An 8,766-nucleotide genomic window follows, 5' to 3' on the forward strand; every position below is an offset into this window, starting at 1 on the left:
AGTTAAGTGCCTAAGCCACTACCCTACCAGTCTACAAACACTGCCCTTCTGTTGTCCCATGACTGATGTTCGCTCTAAGGACTGTATCTACCTGATATAAATATTCACCCTATATGCCTTATTGTTTGGCTGGAAGCCATGGAAGTGAGTTCACTTCCAGACCTGAAGGATAACTAGGGGCCATAGTCTACGGGGTCCCATCGGGCTCTGTAAGACCAGTAATTATTCCATAATTTTTAAAAAGCCAGGTTACTGTTGTTGTTGTTGTTGTTAAGTGCCGTCGAGTCGTTTCCGACTCATAGCGACCCCATGCACAGCAGAACGAAACACTGCCCGATCCTGCACCAGCCCCACAATCCCTGCTATACTCGAGCCCATCATCGCAGCCACTGTATCAATCCATCTCGTTGAAGGCCTCCCCCTCTTTCGTCGACCCTCCACCCTACCAAGCATGACAACCTTCTCCAGGGAATGGTCCCTTCTTACAACATGACCAAAATAGGTGAGACGAAGTCTGGCCATTCTTGCTTCCAAGGAGCATTCTGGCTGCACTTCCTCCAGGACAGATCTGTTAGTTCTTTTAGGTTACTGTAAGAGGGAGGAAAAAATGCAAGCTGTTCCACCCACTAGCACATCTTCATCCAAATGTTTTAACTATCCTGAGGCATAACAGAGGCAAAGGCATCTGTTTTTGGTGGTAAAACTCATGGCTCGACCAAAAAGCTAATGGCTTGGAATGGAGACAGAGGTGGGCCTCGTTTCACTAACGTCCATCTGATTTCACTAAGAACCAAGTCAAGGCTCCAGATGCTGGCCCAGCTTGCCTGGGAAATGGGCAAAGGCACGGTCTCCCAAACTCAACTAACACTGCCCACTACCAGCCAGTCTACCTGCATTCTGTTGCTATGCAAAGAAACCAACTCAAGCAAATACCCATCAAGCTCAGAGCATGCTATAATCCCTCTTCAACTATTTAACAAAAATTTCTGGCTCCACAGGCAACAGGAAAAACCTTTGCTTCAACCCTTGTCCTATTGCGTACCTCTGCCTAACTGAGGCCCTTGTCTTTATTACATTTGGACAGGGCCTATACTGCTGCGGGACAACTCAACTTGCTTTCTCATTTCCTTTAGTCTCTCTATTCAGACGAGGAAAAGGCAGGTAAGGGCTTTAGAAGCCAATCTGAAAGACTAGCTTTTTTCAGGGATCTAAAATGCAACTTTTTTGCAACATGAGCTGAGATGGCAGTGTTTCTGACTAATTAATTTTTGTGGGACCAACATTCCTCAAATTATTTAATTTTCTCCTCCAATTTGTACCTTCTCCGACAACGCCTCAATTTTCTCTTTATGAGGGGAGTTCCAAGAAAAAACGGTAACAACTATTACCCATAACTATCAAGAAAATCTGCTCCACTGCCTCAGTAACAGCCCATCTGTTCAGTTGCTCGGTGATTTTGAGTTATGCGACACGTGGGCAATGTCTGTCAAATCGACTAATCCCGTTTTAAATCCTAGCACTTAGAGACGTCTTTACTCCGTCTCTGGTCATCTTATCTCTCAGCAATACTCTGTTTTCTTCTCTCGGGCGTCTGTTCTGGGGTTTCAGGGCCCGTTCCTGGGCTATTTTTGGTTTTCAGTGGGGATCACCAAGTCAGTGTCCGTCAGAGATTCAGGAGTGATCTGTGGGTCACTTCTCTCCCCCTGAAAACGGTTCGTGTCAACCTCACGGCTCTTCTCCCCACAGCGGCCCAGCTCCAGGCGGAAACCTTACCGCCTGGCTCCCAAGAAGAGCCCGTACCCAGGCCCGGTAAGCCAATAACTGGCACCACTAAGGTTGCGTCACAATGGCGCACTGGTGGCCCCACCCCTCTCGACTCCCAGGAGGCCCCGCGCGCGGACCGATAGCTGAACGCGCCTGAGAGGGCGGGGTGCAGAACCGAGGAGCACAGTCTAGGTCATTGGGCGAGAGTACCACAGAGTCGCCCCTCTTTTCCGGCCTCTGCTCCGCCCCGCGCCCGAAGAACCAATCGCCGGCTGTGCTCTGAGAGCATCACAGTGGCGCCCTTGAGGCCCCGCCCCCTAAGCGCCCGCCGTAAAGGCCCCGCCCCAGTACCCGCCCCGTCCCGGGACCGCCCCGCCGCGGTCCTTTCCTTCTTCCGGCTCTGCCGTGGAACCAGGAGTGCGTTGCGTCTTACGGGCGCTGAAGGTGGGATCAACGAGAGGCACGAGTCCGCAGTCACGCCGGCAGCAGGTAGAGGGGTGGGGTGTGTGGACTCCCAGAGCCTCCGCTCTCAGAAGCCGAGGGCGTGTGGCCCAGCAGAGGCCTGAGACGCCGAAGGATCGGATCAGGGCCTCCCGGAAGCGCCGGGTGCACACGACACCGCGGGAGTTGTAAGCTCCTGCCCGCTTCGCGCCTGGCCCCGCCCCTTACGGGGGCCAGCCAGGCGCGCTGGCAAGAGTTTCCATGGTGATGGTAAACAAGCCTCAACTGCCTCTAGTACAACTGCCAAGTCCCCCGCGTTCCACCCTCTTCTAGGTGCCCAGGCGGGACGAGCGAGGTGCCGAGTTTGAAGAGCGGGAGCGTGGAGTCTCGGAGCCAGAGGTGAGGGGCGACCTGGGGCGGGAGGGGGTGGCAGGCCTGAGGTTTGGGCGGTCATTCAGGGGCGGGGAACTGGGAGAAATGGGCGTGGGGGCCGCGGAGCTGAGTTTGGTATGGGAGGGCGGGGTCTGAGGTCAAGGGCGCTCACCCGGGGAACGAGGCTGGGAAGGGCCAACAAGGGGTGGGGACTGCGGGAGATTTAGCAATCCGGAGGCGGGGTTCGTGGGTCCGGCGGGAAGGTCTTGAGTCCGACGCAGAGAGGAGACGGAGTGTGCGGAAGCCTTTGGTCAGGCCACGGGTGGAGGAGCAGACTCTGGAAGGGTGAGTAACAGAGGCCCGCCACTTCTAGGGCATTGCGCGGTAGTCAGAAAGGAAATTTTTATTATTTTTTTTAACGAAAGCAGTACATTTAGTTAGGTTAAAGTACACGACTTTATTGTGGAAAACAGTAGCTCCTCCCTCCTCCCCACCTTTCCGCTCCCCGAGGAACCATTTTCAGTCCTTTGAGCCTTTTCTTTCCAGAGACTTATCTCCGTGGTCTCGCTTTGAGCTCTTCCCTGTTTTTCACGCCTGTTCGCGGAGGTGTTTTGTATTTTGGAAGTAAGTCTTTGGTCATTGTCCCTTGCCTCGTGACTACAGTTTTGCTGAGTGAGCTTGGCTGTTTGCTTTTTCTTTACATTTATCTTTGAGGGCATTTTTTGCCGATTATTCTCTGCCCGTAAAAAAACTTCTGGACGCTGCCAGCCGCTCGCGCTGAACTCTCCTTCTCCCTTCCCGCCTGAATTCACCGCAGAGCGGTCTCCTCCCGCCTTCACTTCCGTTTCCTTGTCCCGCTCCCTTCACCGAATAGCCTCCGATGTAGTTAGTCTTTGTAACCCTGAACCAAGGCATCTCCCCTCCTTGCGAACCCATTTCCTATAACAGACCAGGATGCAGATGAGAATTCACTGCGATGGACGCTTCTCCCCCTCCCCCCGTCCCAGGCCTCCCCGAGGACGCGCGGTTTTCGCGGTCCGGAGCCCCGCGGGAAACAGGCGCAGGGACCCGACCGACTCTTCTCAGCCCTTAGTCTGCTTTGGGATGCTGCACAAAGGGGCTCTTGAAGGATCTGAGGCCTGTGGCAACCTCTCTGAAGAGCGGAGTTGAGCCTCCGGAGCCTCGCTCCAGCCGGAAGAGGCCGCGCTGCTTCGTGGGGGAGGGGAGGAGGGCGCAGATCCGCGCCGGCCTCCCTCGTGGCGCCCTACGCAGCGCATTTTTCATACTGAGGCGCGCCCTTTCTCCGAGTGAGTCTTGGGGACGCCGCGCCTGGCAGGTAATGCGATTAAGTGGGCACGAGGAGGAACTAGCATGTTCGCTCCTGTAGTTTTCACGGCTATTTGCGGGATTCTGGGGCTTCTGTCTGCTTCTTAGACTCTCTGTGGCGGGAGAAGGCCTGTTTTCGCGTGAAGGTGGGATCGCCCGGGTCGGTCTGGCCCGGAGGCAGCCGAAACTTACTGGAACAGGGAGTTTTGAAAGCTACGAATAACCTTTTAATTTAAAAAAAGTCATCGCAACTTATGATTTTAATATCATTATTTTCACTGTGGTTTTGAAACATTTCTGCGTTTTTAGTAAAAATGAAAATATCTCCGGTTCATTTAGGTAAAAAATATATTAGGATATATCAGTGAAAAGTGATGCCTTTCAGTGCTAATTTCTAGACAAAATTTTTCGCTTCAAAGTGAGTAAATTTCTTTTAATTAATGATGGGGGAGATTGCTTTATTACTGACATTAAATAAGTTCATCTTTTGAATTTGGGCATCTTTTGTTCCTGTATGTTTTTATATAAAATTGATTATACTAATTGTGTACGTATATGGTCCGCTTTTTATTTGTTTTTACCCATATAGCAATCTTTTCCTTTTTTAACTGGCAAGTGACTTTCGTTTTCACTTAAGGGTAGTGTTAAAAGCTTCCTTTTAACCGTAAAATATACAAATAAAACCTAGTTGATTAAGAAAAAAGAGTAAATAGAGTTTTTTAGCATGTGACAAAACCTTCCAAGAGAGCCTTGAGTCGGCTAGAGTAGGTGCCTGGAGGGGTTGTGGGGACTGGACGTGAGATTTAGGGTGACTGGCTTGCCCTCCTTGGCTGCCCTTAGTGGTGGTGAGGCCTGGTGAAATCGCCCCAACCCATCCCCCCATCACCTGAGCTGTTGCACTCTGCTCTTTCTAGAACTACGTTATCAGATCCTTGCTAGGCCCAGGCTCTGTAGGTTTAACGGCGTTTCCTATCATATCCTTCACTACGTAAGCAAGGTATTGCTATTAAAACAGGCTGGGAGAAGAGAAGTCGTTTGCCCAGGGACACAGTTGAGAGTGGGACTCAGCTTGACCTAACAGGGCTTCCTTCCCTTGAAAGCTCATGCAGATTAGGGTTCAGCCTGGCTTAGTTTACAGCAAATCCCAGACACTTTTAGATTTTTATTCATGAATATGTCAGGTTTTATTTCTAAGGATTCTCTTACAACCAACCATAATACTATTATCGCACCTGAAAAACAAAGCCAAAACTCCTTGATATTATCAAATACCCAGTCAGATGTCCCTGATTGTGTAATATTTTTAATACAGGTGGTTGATTTGAATTGAGATCCATATGGGGTCACACTTTATAGTTTGGTAAATACTGTTTAATATACAGCAATGCTGTTCAATTGAAGTACAAAGCAAGTCACATACAATTTTTCTTTTATAATACAAGTAATACATAACAAAATGTGCCTTCACATTAGGGCCATATATCTTATATTTTCTAGTAATAAAATGAAACAGACCATTTTAACAGTAATTTAACCTAAAAATGTCTAAAATGTTATCAAAACATGTAATAAATTTTAAAGTAGTATTTTTCATTCTAAGTCTTAAATATCTGTGTATTTACTGTTATAGCACGTCTGAATTTTACTATACTAGCCACGTTTCACGGGAATAGAGTGGATATGATGTTATACAGTATGATTTAGAGGTTCTGTTTGCTTGAAATATTTTTCCTTGCACTTTGTCAAATCAGATTGTCATACTGAGTTCCCCACACTCTAGATTTTTCCAGTTCATCCCCATGGTGCTGTTTGAAACTCTGTCCTATGTATTTTCTTTAAAAATGGTAGTAGAGCCAATCTGATTCCGTGAGATTTTTGGTAAAATACCATTGGAGGTGCTGTCAAACACATAATGATTGGTGTTCTTTTTTAATGTTAGCAGTCATTGATGATCAGTGCCTAGATCATTTTGTTAATGCTTTGCAAATTAGTGAATTTTACTTAACATTTATTAGCAGGCCTACTTCTGTAGAGAAAATTTCCTCCATCAATTTTTTAAGGTATTTTATATATTAAAGGTAGGTTTTCGATTCTTTTGTTTACCGTCATTGTCATAAGGAGTTGGATACCTACCTACTATGCTCCAAAGAGTGCCACTGATTTTTTTTTCTAGGATCATTATGAATTCGTGAATTTTAACATATATTAGTGTTGTTAACTGTCTTGGTAAGGTTGCATAAATGTTTACCACTTTATCTTCGGTATCTTTGTTTAGCTTATGTTTTTTATTATTAATGTAATCAAAATTTTGAATAATGTTCCTGAGTTTTCAGTCATGGTCAGGAAGGTTTCCTCACTCTCGATGCATAGAGTAATTAATCTATTTCTGCCCCCCTCCAATTAATGTATTTCTTAGCATCTCTCAAAACATGAAAACAGTTTGCTCATACTTTGTTAATCATTTCTGGATCTGGTGTGCTAATATTTAAAGAATTTTGCATCTGAATTCATGATTGAAATTGACCAATGGAAAATCAGTTCCAGGTTGAATATAGCTTCAAATGTTAAAGCAAAACAGTAAGAAGATGTACACACAACTTGGGCTGGATCTCTGAAACAGGACTCAAAAAACAATGACCATTAAGGGGGGAAAAAAATAGCCTGGAATTAAAAATTCTAAGCTCCTGTCAGGTTTCTTTTGGCATTGTACCCCCCCCCCTTTTTTTTTTTTTTTAACAAAAATCCTCACTTAGTATGAGTACTACAAATTCTTAACACAGTTTCTATTCTTACGTCTAACTATACTGGCTTAGTTTTCTAGTGCAGCTGTAGCAGATACACCAGAAGTGGGTGGCTTGAACATACGAATTTATTTTCACAAAATTTAAAAAGGTAGAAAATCCAAATTCAGGACATTGGCCCTAGGGGAATCGTTTTCTCTTTGGGGAAGTTTCTTAGAGATTTCTATGGGGATCTTTTTTTCCATCTCAAAAGAGACTAATTAAAAACCCATATTACAGTGATACGATCTCATTAGCATAACAAAGCTCTATTCTCAACTGGGATTCAGTCACAGGTATAGGGGGTTAGGTTTTGCAACATATTAGGGGAACTCAATTTAATCCATAACATACAATGCAAAAGTGATCCATCATTGATACCTTTATTCTTCAGCTCAAAGTTTCTCATCTTCTTTGCACAATATTTGGTTAGAACATTGGTGTCCAAAGAATTGTAATATGAATGGTAATTTTTTCATTTCTTTATTCAGTGTACAATTCAGTTTGTAGTATATTCACAAAGTTGTGCGTTGTTGTGAGGTGCTATTTAGTCCATTTTGACTGATAGCAACCCAATATGACAGAATAGTACTGCTAGGCTGAAATCCTTACAGAAGCAGATTGCCTGGCCTTTATCCTGAAGAGCCTCTGGATGGGTTTAAACTGCCAGCCTGTTGATTAACAAAACCATTTAACCATGATGGTTCTACCAGGCTCCTTACCACGAACGTTTTCAATGTTCAGGGGAGGAAAAAAAAAAAGCTTTATAGCTAAATATTAACAGTCACCATCACTATTCCCTTAGACCCTGAAAACCACTAATGTACTTTCTCTGAATAATGTACTTTCTCTGAATTTGCCTATACTGGGCTCTGGTGGTGGTGTGCCTCAGGCATTTGACTGCTAACTAGAAGGCTGGAGGTTCAAACCCACCACCCACTCTTCTGAAGAACATTTAGGCTCAGAACCGAAGGAGGGTTGGTGTGTTTATTTTATTTTATTTTATTTTTTTACATTTCACATGGAGTGATACATGGTATGTGACTAGTTTGTGTGTGGCTTCTTGCACTTAGCATGATGTTTTCAAGGTTCATTGTAAATATGGACATACCACATTTGGTAGCCCTTCAGCTGGTAGACAGTTATCAGTTGATGGGGAGTCCTTTTTGTCTCCTATGAATAATGTTGCTATGAACATTTGTGTGCAAGTTTTTGTGTGAGCTTAAAACTTTTCAAATCTCTTGGTTATATATGTGGGCATGGAATTGCTAATGGGCTCAAACATAGCAGCGATTGTGAGGATGGTGCAGGACCGGGCAGGGTTTCGTTCTGTTGTATATAAGGTCACTGTGAGTTGGAACTGACTTGGCACTTGACAATATGATAATTCTGTTTAAGTCACCAGCTGTTTTTCAATGGCTGCACCATTTTCTCTTCCCACTAGAAGTGTTATGAGGGTTCCAATTTTCCACATCTTTGCCAACCTGTTACTGTTTTTTAATAGTTAAATTCTAATGGGTATGAAATGATACCTCATGGTAGTTTTGTTTTACATGTCCTTGGTCCCTAATAATGTTGAGCTTTCTTTTTATGTTCTTACTGGCCATTTAATTCTTTCTTCAATGAATGTGTATTCAGATCCTTTGCTCAATTTTTAAAATTGAATTGTTTGTCTTTTTATTGTTATGAGACTTTTTTTGGTGATTTGGGTGAAAATTTACAGAGCAAATTCACTTTGCATAGAGCAGTTCACACACGTCTCATGACATTGACTATGATTTACCACAATGCAACAACTCCCCTCCCACTTCCTCCCAATAGTTACCTCTTCCCTTAATCCATTCCTCCATGTATTCCTGTTCCCTGAGCTGTCTCCCTGTGCATAAACATAAACAGTCCTCCTTTCTCCCATGATTGTTCTCTCCAAAGAGTGTATCTACCTCAGGTAAATAAATGTTCAACTCATATGCCTGTCTTTTGTTTGGCTGGGAACCACAGGTGTGGGTTCAATTCCAGACCTGAAGGGCAGCTAGGGGCCATAGTCTCAGTGGTTCCACCACGCTCTATTGGACCAGCAAACCTG

Source organism: Orycteropus afer, unplaced genomic scaffold (genome assembly GCF_000298275.1).
Source record: "Orycteropus afer afer isolate SDZICR_OR568_19922 unplaced genomic scaffold, OryAfe1.0 scaffold00052, whole genome shotgun sequence".
NCBI lineage: Eukaryota > Metazoa > Chordata > Mammalia > Tubulidentata > Orycteropodidae > Orycteropus > Orycteropus afer.